At 39.8% G+C, this 18532-nt stretch overlaps 1 long non-coding RNA gene across 1 annotated transcript; it reads right to left on the bottom strand.

Moving 5' to 3' along the window:
• Positions 1–554: 554 nt before the first annotated feature.
• LOC118595202 lies at positions 555–11646 on the bottom strand. The gene is made up of 3 exons (XR_004946488.1): positions 11565–11646; positions 11217–11461; positions 555–816 (listed from the first exon to the last, which is right to left on the bottom strand). It is a non-coding gene; the product is annotated as an uncharacterized LOC118595202 (long non-coding RNA).
• Between the last annotated feature and the right edge of the window lie 6886 nt (positions 11647–18532).

Here is an 18532-nt window from a genome sequence, read left to right as displayed (position 1 = left end):
TATTATAAAATTAGAATTGGTAATGTGTTTGAACTAAATCCTTTTCTGTGCTAATGTTATTTTTGGAGTATTTTGTAACATAATATTAAATTACCTTTGCAATTATAGTATTTCATAGCATTGACTATTCCATTATAGGGATAAAAACAGAAAAAGTTTTCTTTTTATTCATTTTTTTTCTTTTTTTGAGACAGGGTTTTTCTGTGTAACAGCCCTGGCTGTCCTGGAACATGTTCTGTAGACCAGGCTGGTCTTGAACTCATAGATATCTCTGCCTGCCCCTGCCTCCCAAGTGCTGGTATTCCAGGTGTGCCCCACCACCGCCAGGTAGAAAAACATTTTTTTTTTACACATGTGGCCGACCTGAATCCATGTGCTTATTTTCCATGTAGCTGTAGAAACCATTAAAGTGTCCAAACACTTTGTTCCAAATGTACCTTGGAAAAGAAGGAACGCGTGCATGGTAGTAGAAACCTTTAGAGACTTTCTTTCAGTTGTTCAATCTCTATTTTAGTTTAGTTTCTACTTACCAAGAATCCAAGACTGTGCCATAAAGGTGATAAACATGGCAATGAAACAGCCATGGTCTGTACTTTCAAGTTCAGGGGTCCAGCAGGGAATCCATCACATAAGTAAATACAAAGCCCTCACGAGACTGTAGGGCAGCCTCTGCAGGGCTGAGCTTTGCACTCAGATGTTGACTTCATTGGACCCAGACGTTAGGAAGCCAACTCTCACACTCCTGTGGATGTGTTCCAACTTGCTAATGGAAAAGGAAGGGCCTGGGCCAGGAGATAGTTCGTCACCTATTCGGTTCTGCAGTACAAACACAACACATGTAAAACACTGGACCAAATGAGGCGTGTGCAGCCTTTAGAGTTAAAACAACCCAAAGGAAGCTGTTTTCAAACCAACTCCACAGCAAGGGCAGCATGGTTCAGTATCTAAGTTGGAAAGGCAGTCAGTCCCACACCAGGTTATTATTAGAGTATGGAAAAAATAAAAACCAGAATCCAGGAAAGGAGGATAGGGACATACAGAATGCCTCAGAGGAAGGAGACAGAAAGGTCCCTTGCTTCCCAGGAGCTATTCCCCACAACTTAGAACAGAGCCAGTCTTCTCATGAGATGCCTAACTCACCTTCATTGCGAGCATCAGGCAAGCCAAACTGAGTGTGCCAAGTAAAGCATGGATTCCAGTCAAGGACACAGGATCCCCTATTTTCCCAAGTCAGATCCTTTATGACCTTCCAGTTTCATCAGAGCAAGTACTGGAAAGTAGCTAATACCAATTAAAGAAACAAGGAAATGATATTCCCATTTACTGAAATGGTTTTCAAGTAGAATTGGATTTGTGCGGTGAAACATACAGTAGTCTGCTGCTTCAGAAAGGCCCCACTTGATTGAGTTTGTGGCTTGGAGCATGTTGACATACGGGGGCTGGAGAATGATAAACATTAACTACTATAATGGAAGTTTACGTCTGACCTCTTCCTCTGTCTGCAGCAATATTTTATAGGGAAAATAATAAATCTCAAATCTGCTATTAGCTAGAAATTTTGGATTTTCTACTGGTCATGTTAGTAGGCAAATGACTTCAGGGACACCCACAACAACCTGCCAGTCTCCAGAAACCTGGTAGAAAATGTGAGATAGCCCTCCAGCCTCATTAGGTTAGTGAAGATGCCCGGCCTTACATTGGGTTACTACAAACAGGCTATTTCATACCCTGAAATATCAGCCACTGCCCACATTGTTTTTCCAAGTAAATGGTCTGAGGACAATCAGACTTTACACAGCACATTTCATGAAATTTTAAACCCCAGTTCTTGAAAAGAAAACATTCCTGACTTAAAAAAATCTTTAGTTAGCATTTCATTTTCTGCCCCTCAGCACCCAGATTAATTTTTCCTTTCCTTGGTTTCATAATTAGGTGAAATTTCTGCTCTCTCTTAAGGACATTTAAAGAGGTGTGTGTTTCAGGCTTTTTTTTGTGTATACATCTAAAATGCAAAGAGTGTTGTGTTAATGTATTTGATTTTTCCTAAGAGTCAACATTCCCTCCGGCATCTAAATAAGCTGCAAACCAGAGCTCATTCTGAGGGCTTGTTCTGCCTCTGCCTGGCCCTACCTGCCCTCCAAGCACCTCTTCCACAGACCCCGACTTCAGCAAGTGAATAAACAGTGCAGGTTACTTGTAGCACACCTTCTGATTAGAACCTTCTTGATGATTTGCAGGGAAAAATCATGCAACTCCAGACCTTCAGCACAACACAGAGTTCCAATAATGACAGGTTTAGGTCACTGTTGAACTCTGAACAGCTCTGAAATTGCATACACAACAGTCCACACAGCATTATACTAAGAGACAAGCACTTTCTTTGAACTCTAAAATAATTGTCCCCCCAGCTCTGGAACCAAATACCCATGCTTTTTATTAAATATGAAGTTATGGGCTTACAGTTTGAAGCCTGTTGCAGGGAAAATGTGTTGCTTTGATTCTTGCATTTTTAGCTATCACTGTGAAGGACAAGTTTTCTGAGAGAGTCACTGCTGTTCTCTTGCTCACCTGAGTTCATAAGTGTGCTCTTCCAGGACTTATGATCAGAAAGAACAAGGGACTCACCTACATATAGCTAACTGACCTCATTGTGGGCCCTCCCTTCCATGGACCTAACTCCCTTCTCCTCCTATTTGCTTCCCTCTGTGCCCAGCGCTTTCATCTATGTAGAAAGTGTAAAATTGAATGTTTGTGCAGTGATCACATGATGCCTCTCCACTGGGCTGCAGCAAGAGTGCTTTGTCAGGCCAATATTACTATGCAGCTCACAGAACTGCAGACATTTTTCAGCGAGAGAAGAATTAGCAATAACCCTGTAAAGTGGTTTCTAAATTATATTTAAGAAGCAGGATATTTGGCTTAAAGAAAATTCTACACAGCATCATGATACCTGCAGCTTATGGAAGCCAAGCTGTTCTAAGAAACAAAGAAGGGTAAAAAGTCCCTTATCAGCATCCTTCCTCTTACCTTTCAGAAACCCTAGTCTCCTCAAAAAATAGTTCAAACCATATGGTAACTCTAGCCACACCAGAAAGATCAAATACTTTAGCTCAGGTCATATGTCTATTAATTGACAATAACACAATTGAAACCTAGCTTTCTGCATCCAGGATTATAGATAATTTGGGTCTTACCTTTTAAAAAGTGTGACTCTAATGTGGAAGAAAATAAAATCCTTTAGTAAGTAAGGATTTTTTGTGACTACACACACACACATACACACACACACAAACACACTTACTTATCAGTTACACTGTTCTAGGCAGGTACCAGGTATTCCAAATACAAAAAATATTTATTCCTTCCAGGTGCTTAGAGCTCAGTTGAAAAGAACATGTGAAAAGCAGAACACAATGAAGAAATGGTCTTCAATCTCCCTTATACTGTTCGGGACTGCTTAAGGAATGTGATAGCTTTTAGACAATGATGTGGAAGCATGGAAGATGCCAGGAAAGGGACATGAAGGAACAAGATACCGCTTTCACACACATGAAGGACAGAGGCTGTACAGTCACCCAGGAACATGAAGCAGGGAAGTGTGGGACATGGAGAGGATAAGAGGATGGTACACAATGCAGCTGTGCGGTGGAAAGGATGGCAAGCATGGCCTGTGAGACTGCCAGAGAATTCAAGATTTCTAAGTAGGGAAATGACATTCCTAATTAAACAAATAAAGCCTGTATAATGAGGACAACGCAAATTCATACTATGACCTTGAGGATAGCAAGGAAATACAAAGTGAAAAGGACTTAGTTCCATGCTGGGTGTGATTTGTGAAGACAGAGGATAAGGAAGGGCAGAGTTGAGTTTGGACCATCGGGTACAGGATCACTAGGTTCTGAACTGGAGATACAGGAGGAGTTCAGATTTTAGGCTCAGAGTAAAGAAGGATTATTTGGTGTTGGGAGGCTTTTCTGGTCAGAGGCATAGTCTATCATGGCCCAGCCACTTTCTCCAAAAGCTCAGCAACATGGGGACTCCCTCCTCAGTGAGATCTTCCTGCTTTCTACCTGCCCTTTTCTGGAGAATGCCCCTGGGCCCACAGGACTGACCTTATCTGAAAGCTGTCTCTAGGCCTGGATGCCTGATGTATCTTTATCTTGACCCTTGGCATAGTCCCTTGCTGGAAGCCTTTCCCCTGCAGCCCATATGGTAACCAAGACTTGTACTAGGAGCTTTGCTATAGGATCCTGCTGCCACATGTGAAGCCTTGTGATAGGACTGTGCCACTTAATGAAATTAGAGTTTGTCCCCAGGTTCCCCAATCCTATATATTCCTATACCCTGGAAGAAAGCTGAGCTGATTTCACTGAAGTCATCTCCCAGAGGGCTGTCTCCATCGTACCCACAGCCATCCAAACCCTGTTCCCTGCTTCTGCTTACTCCACCCTCATGAACCAATACACCAATGATCCTAAGGAAGAAGCATAGCCACAGTTTGGGTTTGAATATTCACGGTTGGAAAAGACTTGAGATCCCAATAGAAGCCACGTGTTTTCAGGTAAAACACTAAGAGACCCCAAGTAAAAAATACTTGGAAAGAGAGAAAAGCAGAAGACAGTGGCAGCTTGTATATAGTAATGGAAGCCATGAAAATGAATTTGCTGAAAACAAAGACGGCAGATGAGAAGGCGTTGAGAACAGAATCACCTAAGTGATAAACAGTTTACCTGTCTAACAAGAATGAGAAGGGGCCACAAAGAACTAGACAGATACAAATGGAGAGGGAGAGGAAGAGAGAAATGTCATACAATCAAAGAAGGAAATCAGGGAGAAAAAATAACCAACCAGGTCACACTGGAGAGAATCGGGCAAGTTGAAAATCACAGAGTGTTTTGCAATGGGAGGTGGCATATTGTGTTTGCAGGGTAATGATGTAACAGACAGCAGAAGCCCACCTTTGTTTGAAAAACAATTATAAAGTGAGAAATCTAGTTGTTGTTTTTTTGCCAAGGAATATTGTTAGAAAGGCAAGTGAAAATAAAGTGTTTAGTTCAACAAAAAAGGTGAGATAAAATTAAGACTATTCATCCAGTAGTGGTAACATACACCTGTAATCTCAGCACTGGGGATACTGAGGCAGGAGGATTAATCTGGGCTGTACAGTGAGCTGAATACCAGGCTGGGATGAAAGAGTCTTTGTCTCAAATAAAATAAAATTTAAAAAATAGTGACAAAAACAAAGTAAGAATATCTTTTATGAGAGCCACCATAAAATATTTTTAGAGAACCACCAGTCAGCTATACCTGGGAAGGTAAAAAAGAGAAAGGAACAGAGCCAAGAGGAATCATAAGTCACCCTCAGTCCCAGGAGACAATTGCAGTGTTGATCAGGTGGAAGATGGTTCCAAACTGAGAGGATGGAGTCAGCCAGTACACTTAGTCAACAATGAGATGCTGTGAGATGAGAGGTACAGGGCAGGGCAGCATCTGGAGACTTCCCTGGATGCAAAGTTGAAGGACAGGAACCTGCTCACTGGAGCTTGTGTTGAAATGGCCCATTGGTGTGGCAGTGTGGTAGAGCTTAGAGGCATGGGTTTCTGGTTAATTTTGGGTTCCAAAAGAATGTCCACTCTTCATTCTGCCCTTGTGGTTAGGGGGGATGTCAAGAGGGTTAGGCGTTGAAGCAGCTTGGACCTGGGTGCAGAAGTGAAGGAAAGTGTGCTTCCTGGGAGTTTCCAAAGTTACAAACTTCTCTCCTCTCCCTAAACACCTCCCACCCCATGCCCTTTGGACAGGGAGAAGCTACATTTTTCTTCTGCTTCCAGGCACATAATCTCACTACTCTGAACCTCTTTTCTATCTAGTTTACTGTGTCCTTAAGACTAGCAACAACAACAGCAGATACTTCTTGTATATGGAATGACTGTGTCCACAGAGGCCATTTGCAGTACATCAGAAGGCAGGTATGTTATCTCCATTCTGGGAAGATTATGCAGTATACATAATCACCAACACTCCCTATCTCTTTATGGTCAGTTAATAACGATCTGTCTTCCCAAGGACCTCAAGGAATCCAGGAGCCATTGCCTCCACAGTATTTTCACAACTGAAATTGCCCTTAGAGACAGTAAAGGGAAAGATCAAATTAAGCCATTTCCCTCCCACCCTTTCGCTACCTGCTTGGAAATCATTAGTACAAATGATAGTTAGCCCAGCCACAGCAAAGCAATCAAAACAACCCCATCCATCTCAGTGAGCCATGTCCCAGCTTCAGTATTCCAATGGCTACTAATTAACAGTGACACACATTAATGGCCCCAGCAGCAGGGTCAGCAGCACAGCACTGGTAGTGTCTTAATGCCAACAGAAATGATAGATATTAAAGTTTTTTTTTTCCCCTAGCCTCTAGAAATGGGGAGGGTGGATCTGGAAATCACTTGACAACAAGAGATACCCCAAGGAAACAGCCTTTACAGCAGCAGCCTTTTTGACCCCAGAGAAAGAGGAAGTGTCATCCACAAAGAAGTCTCTGCATTTGGCTCTCTGGAAGAATTTATAATTAGTTCAACAGAACATGAAGTTTGTCCTGAACAAATAGGGGTATCACCACATAGGGTTAGCAAGAAGCTCTGGATTATCAATATTTGTATTCTGTAATGTTTCTGGTGGTCTCGAAACTGATTGTTCCATTAATAATGATAACGGTAATAATATAAAGCCCCCCACATTATAGTTTGAAAGGATAAACAATAGCTCTCCAGAAGGAGCCATGGAGGCTTCCCTCCTTACACACGGATCCTTCCAGAGTCTGCTAAGAGGAATGGTGTGAGTTGCCCACGATTCCCTCAAAAGGGCTCTCATCCATGTGCCCCCAGAGCTTCACTGCTGCAGAAAACAGCAGTGCTCATTAAATATTTGTTGGTGAAATGAATAAACACATACCCAATTGTCATTAATTGAGTCTTGCCTGGTGATCAGAGAATAGTTCACACCTATCCTTGAGCAATGTTTAGTTAAACTAAAAGATGAGTTAATGACAGATGGTCTAGAGGGGAAGCAGAGCAATGTGAGGGCCTCAGGCATGTGCCTGGAGAAAAGATGGACCGATAAAGGGTGATGCAGAGACAAAGGTGCCCTGGGGAAGCTCCTAGGGCTACAGGGGAGCCTTTAACCTGCACAGAGCAGCCAAGTCCCAGTGCCTTTCTCCCAAGCATTTCTTCCCTGCCTCCCCTTCCCCAGTCTCCAAGGGAAGCAGCCTGTGTTTATTTGTTATGCACAGCTCTGCGGTACACAAACAGATTGACATAAATTTGTGCCAGCCTTTCTTGTTTAAAACCATGAATTATTCAAGAAATATTACAATATTAATTAGAAATCATTAAAATACGAGTGTTGGGGGAGGGAGGAACGAGATGGTGCATTAGCAGAATTGCGTTTAGCCCAAATATGAAGTGTGCCAAAGCTGCTTAATCATTGTTTTGATAGTCAAAATACCATAACACCAGTTATACAGTGCAGGGAAAGGAAGCCTCTTGAAAGCTGCTGCTTCCCCTTATTATGGGGGGAATTAATTATTTATGGAGCTCCAGCAGTGTATTGGGTGCTCCAGAAGACACAAATAAGGCTTGGATTCTGCCTGGAGGGCAGACGAGTGAAATCAGAGCAGCACAGACTTCTGACTCACTCCCAGTCAGTGATTAATATCTAGAGGAAGAGGCACTTGTGCGCTGACTTTTCAGTTTGCTCAGTGTTTTACATTGGCAATCTTTAGAGGAATCACAAAGTGAATGTTTTTGCTGAAGAATGCCAAAGAAGAAGTAAACCACCAGGAGCCCTACAAATGAGAAAAATATATTAGTCTCAAAGGTCGATGTCACATTCTCCACCTGTGGGAAGCAGCAAGCTGAGATTAGATGCTGAAAGCAGCTGACTGAATTTAGTGATCCAGGTCCAGGGGAGTCACCAATGAGGATGATTATTTACTGCTTATTATGGTATCTGAAGATTACTATGGTTAAACAGTATGCACACATGGTCAAACTTCTGCAGTTGTTAAAGTTTATAGCACTGGTAAAATATGTATCTCATGTACATAAACAGGACACAGGCACTGACTTGGGATAATCAGTTAAAAATCACTGATGATACCTTAGTGCACTATCAAGGACCAGGAAATGCAATGAGTCAGTTTATGACATTTGAAGTGGGGCCATTTTGGCCAGCTGAATTAAGCATTTCTTGGTGGTAGAGCACCATTCTGTTGTTGTTGCCATTAAAGACAAATAGAATTCTTATGACCTAGACTGGTTACAGAAGCTTCCAACTCAGCACCAGCAGATGAGCAAGTGCCTACCACATCCTCCAAAACATGAGCAAGAACAAACAAAAACAGAACTGCCAGCAGCTCCTGTTGGAAGCAATCCATCCTCTTAGCCCATTTAATTTAGTTTATGCCCAGCACAATGAGCACAGTGGATTTAATGTATAGGCAGACCTCGGTTAATGTAGTCCCTCAATTTTTCAGTCAGTTGTGTGTAGCCACATTGTTATGACCTCACATCAAACCAAGGACACACAGGCTTCACTGTGTTCAGCTCATTTAAAATATTAGCTGACGGAGTTGCAAGATAATGGCCCAGGTCTACACTTCTGAGAGACCAGGGACTTGGTCTCTTGGCTCTATACATATCTTTTCTTTGTATTAAGAGGAAGAGATGGAAGGTGAGATTTGAAGCTGGTCTTCAAATATAGAGTCAGTCAGTGTGTCTGAGGTCTAAATAAAGTCATACGGTAGAAAAGCAAAGAGAAATCTATCTAGATGCAAAAGATAGACAATCAAGGAAAAAGAAACCAGAAAAGTACAGGCTCCAACACAAGCCAGGGATGAGCAAGCACTGCAGCTTGAAGTTTTGGGAATGTCAGTCACAAAAGACAAGCTGAGTCAAAACAGGGACACTTTTTTCCCTTCTCATGGCTCTAGTGGCTGTGTCTTTTCCAGGAGTTCCTTAAAGTTCTGACAGATTCATCTGACACCAAGTGTCAAGCTCCACTATGCTTAAATATTATCTTCAGGATGAGTAACTTCATGCTTTTTTTTTAATCGTGTGACTAACCTAAACTTGTACATAGCACATCCTCTTTCATATATCAATTGACCAGGGTTTAAAAGGAGAGCAGACGTAGGCATGGGCAGCAACAACTGGGGCTACATATAAAACTCAAGGCTGAGTCCATCAATTAAAGCATTTCATGGCATGGCTAGCCATCCAAACTAAGTCAACAACCCCCGAACAGTAGCTAGCTTATGATATTTGCATTGGTTCCTAGCACACTGCCCAGTATTGCCATGCTGGAACTGGCACATTCCTTTCTAGTGAATGCAAGGTGAACTTTGCCTTCAATCACTGAGTCCTTTAGAACAGGCACCATCTGCTAACCCACTTTGTTTCTTTTTTTCACGTCCACATTCAGACACACACAACACACAGACACTGAAATATTAACTTTGTCATTACATTTACTTGTTTTCTTTTTTTCTAAAAGAAATGTCTCTTTTAACGTCTAGGAGTGAAAATAGGAGTTATTTTTAAAACTGCAATAATAGGCTGCGATAATAGGCCAGAGAAACAAGCAGCAGAATTAAATAAAGGTACAAATGCATTGGAAAGAAAATACAGTGTAATGAGATACTTGACCCCACAGGCATGACCTCTGTAGCTGATCAAAAGCATTGTGCTTTCCGAATCATCAGGATGCAATTTAATACCATAGAAACTGCCCAGGTTATAAGATCAACTGTCACCATTTGGGTGTGCTTGCGTTCACGTTTACAAGCGCTGAATATCTCTGCAGAATAAAACCCTCCCCAAAGCGTGACTCCACTTGAAGAGTGGAGCTTTCTAGATTCTTCTGTGTCAGCTCACTAACTGACCAGGCATTTAGGCAGAGTTTATATTTGTCCTTCTAAGGCTCTGTTTCTGCTACCAGTGAGAAGTACAGGTCCAGAGGCAGCCATGACGATGATCTTACTTCAGAGGTCATGCTCCACTATACTCAAAGACAAGACCTTCTGCCCTATACTTGTCCTATGGGTATCCTGAAGGCCAAAAAGAAGTGTGACAACTCTCAAAGAGCAAGAGTTTAAGATGAGCAGAAATACACACACACACACACACACACACACACACACACACACACCTCAAGATCAAATTCTTTGTGAATATACATATTCCTCAAGAGTTAGGTGCTAGCTGAAACTGTCAGGAATGTGTGCTCCAGCATAATCCATTGAGATTTTCTGCAGAGGAGAAATATATTCCAAATTATTTACCTAAACATTGAAGCATCTTGACCTAGGGGTTAGCCAGCCTACCTAAATCTGAACCTCCTCAGAACCTCCTTGGAAGTGTGCCTCTGAGAAGAGGTCAATTGCAGAGATCAAAAGAACAAGGGGAAGCCACCTTCTAGCAGCCAGACACTTTTTACTGTGTCTCAGTGGAAACAGAACTCAAACTTAAGAAATCTCCATCTTGCTGAAATACTGTCCACAGCACACCATCAGATGGCTTGTTTTTAGAAAATTATTCCCTTTGCATGGCCAGGAACACAACGACCTCTCCAAACTTCTGGTAGTAATATACTGTGCTGATACCACAATGTAAGGCAGAATTACTGCACTATGAAGAAAATAGTTAATCATCTTCAAGTAATACCTCATTCTGATTTCTCTTGCTACTTCTGTATTAAAAATAATTTATATTAAAAAAAAAAAGATTCCCTCAGGAAATAAGCATCTTGCTCACTGCAAAGGCTCCGATAGAACATGCATGCATGAGAATTAGTATTCAGTTTGGGAGGCCTCAGAACACAAAAGTACAAAGCCTGCATAGAATAAGCCCTTCATACCAGAGAACTACACTCCCCTAAAATTAAAGGCAAGCAACCAGAGCCGAGGAGACAAGTAAATATCCCCTTTCCCTGTGGCACCTCTGGCTAATGGGAACCGGAGCTAATGATCTGAATCGAAAGCAGAGCCGTGTTTTATGGAATGCTCACTCTTTGTTAAGCAAAGCTGTTTGGGCAAAGGACCATTCTATTGATTTAGAAATTGATTTCTTTTTTCCTCCTTCATATAACTAAAACATGACTCACAAATCACAGCTCTTTTATTCTTCTGGTTTCAACCGAGGCTGAATCTTTCCCAACCTACTCACCCAGGAACATGTGATGGGGGTGCAGGAGGAGAGATGGGGACATCGGGACAGAGATTGTTCAAGATTCTATTAAATGTTTCAAGTGGCTTCCTTTGAACAGAGTCCCGTGGTGTAATTATTGTAATTATCATTAATCATCAACTTCCAGACCCAATCGAAACGCAGCACATTAGAAAGGTCAAAGCAGTGGCGAATTCTACTATCCTTCACAGAAGACACGAGGCATTAACATTCTGATGCTCCACCTGTGTGACAACGATTGTAATGGAAACAGAAAATAGCACAAGATTAATGTGTTCTCACGATAAGAATTATCATATGGAAAAGAGAAAGCAGAGCGTACTTAACCCATTCCTGGTACAGCAGCAGAGTGACAGCAAGAGTAAGGCCAATGGAGAAGCAGGGGAGTTCAAGCTTGCCCTACTGAGGATCACTGTGTCTTCTTCTGCCAAACAAACAAACAAAAAGCTAACTGTGGGAGCATGAAGGTCACATTTTGTATCATTCACTGGATCCCTGGTGCACTATTTGTCTAAATAATATAACTCCTAGACTACTGACGTGACCTTTAAACCCATAACATAATGGTCTGTCATGTGCCCGAAGAAAATCCACCTGTATCAACTGAAAGGGAATTCATCCCCACATCCTTAAACCAAGTTCACCTCATTGGCACAAAAGAAGACATTGGTTTTTGTGTTACTCATCTCGGAGAGTCTATTTCTGGTCACTCTAAAGAGAGTGGACAATGACAGACTGGAGAAAGATTCCACCCAAGTCTAGGCTAAGGAACCAGTGATTTGATCCAGGTTATGAGCAGGCACATGGGTGAGGAATTATTTAGAGGAGGGTGGACAACTTAAGATAACTACGGAAACAAAGTCACTACCTCCCAGCAATTGTTAACCTCTTATATACCTTTGGAAAGGAGAGCAGTGGAGCCTCTTGAGACTCAGAGACCTGCTAAGCTCCTTGCAAAGGGAATGCTTATGGGCTTTATCTTCCAAGAGCCTTATAGAAGTAATCGCAGCTGCTCCAATTCAAGACTATAAGCCACATAACATATACAATGTAATAGATCTGAGTGTGTACACCCAGGTTCAAATCCATTTTGTCATGTACTAAGTGATTTTGGGGGAAAACATACATTCTTTTCTGGGCTTCCATAGGTTGCAAGGTATGCAACCTTGAATCTACTCCAAGGTGTTAGTTACATTACAGATAAAACAATATGCTTAAGACTATTGAGTGTACAATGAGTGCCCAACAAATATCAGCTATTTTTAAAATTAAATGTTTACAATTATAAAATTTGCCCAATCATCTCTTAAATGAAAGTAGATAAATATGCAAATGACTCTATATTTATCGATTTCTATCACATTCAGACAAGTAGGAGAGTGCCAAGTCCTGTCAATTTACCTTAAAATCTCTCTCTGTGTCTCTCTGTCTCTGTCTCTGTCTCTCTCTTTCTCTCAATTTCTTTCTCTCTCTTGTTTGTGTGATTATTTGACCACCTGAAGTATGAAAGAGGGCTAGAGTGACAGTTCAGCAATTAGGAACACATACAACTTGACACCAGCCAGGGAAGCAGGTAGACTAAGTGCGGATCTTCTCCTCTCTCTCTTCTCCTGAATATCCAGTCCCCTAGTCTCATCTCCTGCTCTGAAGCAGACTACTTGTTGCCTCTTCTAACACTGTCCATATTTCCAGGAGACTAAGCAGATTCTAATGGAACATCCTGCTTTCCTCCCTCCTGTAGATTCCCAAGTCCACCCCTCAGAGCCCATCCCCATTGCTATGTGTCAGCTCCAAAAACCTTGAAACACATTTTACCCAGAAACACTAATAGCCACACTTATTAGGATCCCAGAAGAATTTCCTACTGGGCAACACACAGCCAGCGCACTCTCCTAAAAAGCAGAAGGCAACAAAAAACAAGAAGCAAACCACATATTCAACAAACAGAAGAACAAATTTCAGTATCTAGAATTACATTCTTCCTAATCCCAGATGTCCACACACCAGTCTAAAAACACAATCAGGATAACAGCCAGGATAATATATCTCCACTAAAGCCTGTCAGCAATTCCATAGTAAGTCAGACATGAGTATCACAACATTGTTGAAACACAAGATGAAGAAATGAGTCCTTATGTTTATTTATAAAATATTTATAAAAAATTTAAAATGTATTATATTATATTTACATAAATATGCAAACACAAGCGTTTTAAATATAAATATATAACAAATATAAATATTATAAAATATTTATTTAAATATTTATAAAATAGCCTTTATGAATATTATATAGGTCCTTAAAGAATAAATGAATAAAATTCCTTAAAGAAATCTATGAAAACACAAACATTGGAAGGAAATTAGCAAAACAGTTCAAAACCCTGTAATTGGAAAAAGAACCAATAAACAAAACCCAAACTAAGGGAAATCTGGGAATGAAAAATTAAGGAACTTAAATAGGAACCTCAGAAGCAAGCCTTACCAACAGAATATAAGAAATGGCAGAGAGAACCTTAGGCACTGAGAACATGAGAAACTGATATGACAGTCAAAATGGATACACTAGGAAACATAAAAAGCAAGGAATAAATAATCCCAGACCAGCAAATCAAAAGGGGCACACACACAGAGAACAGCAACAACAACAATTTAAGCAATATCTCTCTGCAAATCCAGCCATACAGACAGCACAAGAAGGAAAATTCCAACATTAGAGGTTACTCACACCCAAAAATGTACAAAGAATAAATGATCCCAGATCAGCAACCCAAAAGAGGGACACACACAAAAACATGAACAAAAACAACAGGACTCAGTAATTATGAATCATCGATATTTCTTAACATCATATGGTCTCAATTATCCAATAAAAAGATACAGATAACAAAATGGATACAAAAATAGGATTCATCCTTCTACTGTATCCAAGAAACATGATGCATCCAAGAAATATGCATTAGCAACAAGGATAGATATCACCTCATGGTAAAAGAATGGAAAAGGTTAACCCACACAAACGCAGGTAAGAAGCAAGTTAGTGCAGACATTTTTATGTTAGACAAAATAGATTTCAAACCATAAGAGGTAGGAAAGAATACTACATATTCATGAAAGGAAAAATCCTCCAAGAGGACATTGCAATTCTTAATATTTATGCACCAAACACAAGAGCACCCAAGTTCTAAAACAAAACAAACCCAAAAACCAAACAAACAAATTACTACAATTTAAATCACATATTGAAACTCTCATTCCGATAGTCTGAGACGTCACTATCCCACTCAGCAATAGACAGGCCCTTCAGACAAAAAAGGGAAATTCTGGAACTAAAGTTATAAACTAAATGAACCAGCTGAGCTCTAGTGACACATGCCTTTAAAACCGGCATTCAGGAGGCAGAGGCAGAGGCAGAGGCAGAGATAAATGGATCTCTGTGAGTCTGAGACCAGCCTGGTTCACAGAATGAGTTCCAGAACAGTCAAGGCTACACCGAGAAACCGTAATGCAGAGAGAGAGAGAGAGAGAGAGAGAGAGAGAGGGAGGGAGGGAGGGAGGGAGGGAGGGAGGGAGGGAGAGAGCGAGCAGAAAAAGAAAAAATCAAATGAACCTAATAGATATTTGCAGTACTTCCAAACACAAAAGAATATAGCTTCTTCTCAGCACCCCAAGTAACTTTCTCCAAAACTGACCATGTGCTCAGATACAAAGTAAGTTTCAGTAGATACATGAAAATTGAAATAACACCCTGTATTCTATTTGACCACTGTGTTTTAAAACTGAATATCCACAACAAAGCTTTCAAAGTCATGGAAAATGAACAACTTTCTAATGAATGAAAAGCAGGTCTAGAAAAACATCGAAGACTTTCTAGAATTGAATAAAAATGAATACATAACATGCCAAACATATTGAAAACAGTTCTAAGAGGCAAACTGGTACACAGTTCTAAAAGGCAAGTCTGTACTAATAAGTGCCTACATACAGAGACCTCATAGAGTAACTTTATAGCACATCTGAAAGTTCTAGAACAAAAATTAAAAAAAAAAAATCACACACAAAAGGAGCATTCAAACTCAGGGCTGAAATCAACAAAATAAAAACAAACACAAAAATGCAAAGAATTAATAACACAAAAACTTGGTTCTTTGAGAAGATCAATATGATCAACAAATCCTTATCTAAATTAACAAAATTAGAAGTGAAAAGGAGGACAGGACAATAAACACTAAGGAAATTCAGAGAAATATAAAGACATACTTTAACAAAACAAAACAAAACAACAACAACAACAAAAAACCTGTACTCTACCAAATTGAAAAATCTAAAAGAAATGGATAATTCTCTTGATACATACCCCTCACAAAAGTTAATCAAGATCAGATGAGCATTTAAATAGACCTAGAACCCCTGGTGAAATAGGAGCAATAATTAGAACAATGCTAAGAAAGAAAAATCCTAGAGCTAGATGAATTTAGCACAGATTTCTATCAGAATTTCAAAGAAGACTTAATGCCAATGATCACTAAATTATTCCACAAAACAGAAACAGAAGGAACATTGCCCAATTCTTTTTAAGGGGACACAGTTTACCTGATACCCAAACCACATAAAGACCCAATAAAGAAAGAGAATTATAGACCAATTTCCCTTATGAACATATGTGGCAATATATTGTGTATCCTAACAAACTTGCCTGAGTATCAGAGAACAGAGCAAACCACTAGATTAGATATAGAGGTCAGGCAGTGGTGGCACACCCCTTAACCCTTAACCTGGGAGGCAAAGACCCATCTGGGTCTCTATGAGTTCAAGGTGACACTGAAACAGAGCCAGGCAGTGGTGACATACATCTTTAATCCCAGTACTGGGAAGCACACATGCCTTTAATCCCAGGAAGTGATGTCAGGGCAGAGAAAGGTATATAAGGCACAAGGAAACAGGAACTCACTCTCTTTAGGCTGAGGATTTCATAGAGGTAAGAACTAGTGGCTGGCTGTTCTGCTTCTCTGATCTTTCAGTTTTCACTCTGATATCTGACTCTGGGATTTTTATTGAAAGACCATCTAAGATTTGAACAACAAACATATTTGCAAAAATTTTTAATAAAACATTTTGAAAACAAATCCAAGAAAGTATCAAAAATATTAACCACCATGATCAAGCAAGTATCATCCCAGGGATACAGGGATGGTTCAACATATATAAACAGGTAATTATAGTCTACCATGTAAACAAATAGAAAGACAAAAGGCACATGGTCACTTCATTAGCTGAAGGGAAGGACTTTGACAAAAGCCAAAACTCCATTCAGAAAAAAAGTACTGGGAGAGATTAGGGATGCAGGGGACCTATCTCAACATAATAAAGGCAGATTACAGCAAGCTCATAACCAACATCAACTTAAATGGAGAGAAACTCCAACAAATTCCATTAGCATCAGGAACAAGACAAGGTTGTTCACTTCCTCCATATATAGTCAACAGAGCACTTGAAGTCTCAGCTAGAGCAATGAGACAACTGAGGAGACCAAGGGGAGACAAATTAGAAATGAAGAAGTCAAAGTGTTTTTACTGGCAGATTATATGATTGTATATATAAGTGACCCTAGAAATTCCACCAGGGAACTCCTATAACTGATAAACACTTTCAGCAAAGTAATTGGATACAAAATTAACTCACTAGAATCGGTAGCCTTCCTATATATAAATGAAAAACATACTGAGAAATATATCAGGGAAACACCTTTCATTATAGCCTCAAATAATATAAAATATCTTGGAGTAACTCTAATCAAATAAGTGAAAGACTTATATGATTAAAAACTGTAATACATTGAAGAAAGAAGTTTAAGGAGATATTAGAAGATGAAAAGAGCTCCTTTGCTCATGAGTTGGTAGCACTAAGGTAGTAAAAATATCCATTCATTCTGCCACAAGCAAACTACAGATTCAGTGTAATAACCATCAAATTTTTAACATAATGCTTCACAGATCTTGAAAGAACAGTCTTCAGCTTCATGTGGAAGAAAACAAACAAAAACAAAAAACTCAAGATAGCTAAAGCAATCCTGAATAATAAAAGAACTGTGGGAGATATCCCTATCTCTGATCTCAAATTGTATTGAGAGTTTAAATGATAAGAACAGTACAATATTGGCCAAAAACAGATTGATCAATGGAATTGAATTGAAGATCCAAACTTAAATTTACACGTCTCCTTAGATGTCTAATTTCTGATAAAGAAACAAACAAAAAAAAATACACACTGGAAAAAAGACAGTCTCTTCAATAAATGGTGCTGGTCAAACTGGATGGTTGCATATAGAGAAATGCAAAAAGTTCTGTGCTTTTAACCCTGCACAAAACTCAAATCAAAATGGGTCACAGACATCAACATAAATCCAGATACACTGAACCTGATAGAAGAGAAAGTAGGGAATAGCCTTGAACTCATTGGTAAATGAAAAGACTTTCTGAATAGAACATTGTTAGTACAAACACTAAGATCAAGAATTAACTAATTGAACCTCATGAAAATGAAAAGCTTCTATATAAAAAGGAAACTATCAATTGGAGAAAGAGGCAGCCTACAGAATGGGAAGTCATTTTTACTAACTACACATCTGATAGAATGCTAATATCAAAAATATATAAAGAATTCAAGACTAGATATTTAAAATAAAACCAAATAACCCAATTAAAAAATGGAGTACAGGTGCTGGATAAATGGCTCAGCGATTAAGAGTACTGGCTGATCTTCCAGAGGTCCCTTGTTCAACTCCCAGCAACCACATTGTCGCTCACAACCAACTCTACTGGGATGGGATGCCCTCTTCTGGCCTAAAAGTATTCATGCAGATAGCACTCACGCATAAAATAAATAAATCTTTTAAAAAAATAAAGGAGTACAGACCTAAACAGATAATTCTCAATTGGAGAAACTAAAATTGCCACAAATGTAAAGAAATGTTCAACATCCTTAGCCATCAGGGAAATACAAATAAAAACCACCTTGTAAATTTATTTTACACCTATCAGAATGGCAAACATCAATAAGACAAATGACAGCCCATGCTGGTGAGGGTGTAGAGTGAGGAGATCACTCATACATTGTTTTTGGGACTGCAAACATGCACAGCTACTATGGAAATAAGTGTGGCAGTTCTTCAGGAAGATGAGAATTGACCTATCTCAAGATCCAGCTATACTGCTCTTGGGCATATACCCAAAAGATGCTTCATTCTACTGCACAGAGACTAGCTCACCCATATTCATTGTAGCTCTATTCATAAT

The sequence above is a fragment of the Onychomys torridus genome, chromosome 14 (assembly GCF_903995425.1).
Source record: "Onychomys torridus chromosome 14, mOncTor1.1, whole genome shotgun sequence".
Taxonomy (NCBI): domain Eukaryota; kingdom Metazoa; phylum Chordata; class Mammalia; order Rodentia; family Cricetidae; genus Onychomys; species Onychomys torridus.
The sequence above is the reverse complement of the archived record's forward strand: the minus strand, read 5'-3'. Positions and strand labels throughout refer to the sequence as shown.